At 59.5% G+C, this 909-nt stretch overlaps 1 protein-coding gene across 1 annotated transcript in view; it reads left to right on the plus strand.

Moving 5' to 3' along the window:
* LOC102011357 (death-inducer obliterator 1-like) overlaps positions 1-909 on the plus strand; it is a 31,565-nt gene that overhangs the window by 13,653 nt on the left and 17,003 nt on the right. The window lies entirely within an intron of this gene.

The raw sequence follows: 909 nt of genomic DNA on the forward strand, positions 1-909 counted from the left end.
GGTACCGGGAACCGAACTCACGACCTTGCGCTTGCCAGGCAGGCGCTTTTGCCGCTGAGCTAAATCCCCAGCCAGTAGCTTTTATTTCTGAAGGATGAAACCTAGATTTCCACGTAAAACTTCCGCTAATACTTTGTTTTTCAGGCCTTGAGTTGCCACGTCCAGATTTGCTCCTTGGGTTGGTCATCCGTGAGAAACAGAAACACCTTCCAGAGCCTGGGGAGCTGGACACAGCATGGGAGAAGCAAGCCCCCCTGGACACGCCAGGCTGCCACAAGCTCCCTGCAGCCCCGCAGTCCAAGAGGAAGCTCCCCAAGAGCCAGCCCTGCCCTGCAGCTGCGGGCAACCCACCGCCTCAGTCTCTACTGCCTGTGCCACCGCTCCCTGAGACTCCTATATTGCAGACACTGTCCTCCCTCCAAGCAGGGGCCAGCTGCAGGGTCCCCACTCCTGTCTTGGCAGTACCAGCACCTGCGGCAGTTTCACCTGGGCCTCAGAGTACTTCACACCCAGCCTCACCACTGCGGTTCATCCTCCAGACTCTCTTCAGGGGGAGCTCCTTCCCGGCCCCCCACCGTGACCCTGCTGGCCCGACTCCAACTCCGCAGCAGGACTGCAATGCCAAAGGCCAGGACAGGCCCTCAGGAGCGCTGCTCCTTGACCCCATTGTCCAGCAGTTTGGTCACTTCACAAGCAGCGGCACCCAGGAGGAGGAAGAGGACAGGCCCTATGACCCAGAGGAAGGATACAACATGGAGCAAGCCTCTGACTCCCCACTTGCCAAGAGAGGGAGGTGGCATGGTGTGAAAAAGGTGCCTGATGCTGAGGAGAGGGCAGAGGTGGCCTACGACCCGGAAGATGAGACCTTTCTGGAGGCGGCCAGAGTGACCAGCGTTGACCTGCCCAATG

The sequence above is a fragment of the Chinchilla lanigera genome, unplaced genomic scaffold (genome assembly GCF_000276665.1).
Source record: "Chinchilla lanigera isolate Chin_1 unplaced genomic scaffold, ChiLan1.0 scaffold00127, whole genome shotgun sequence".
Taxonomy (NCBI): domain Eukaryota; kingdom Metazoa; phylum Chordata; class Mammalia; order Rodentia; family Chinchillidae; genus Chinchilla; species Chinchilla lanigera.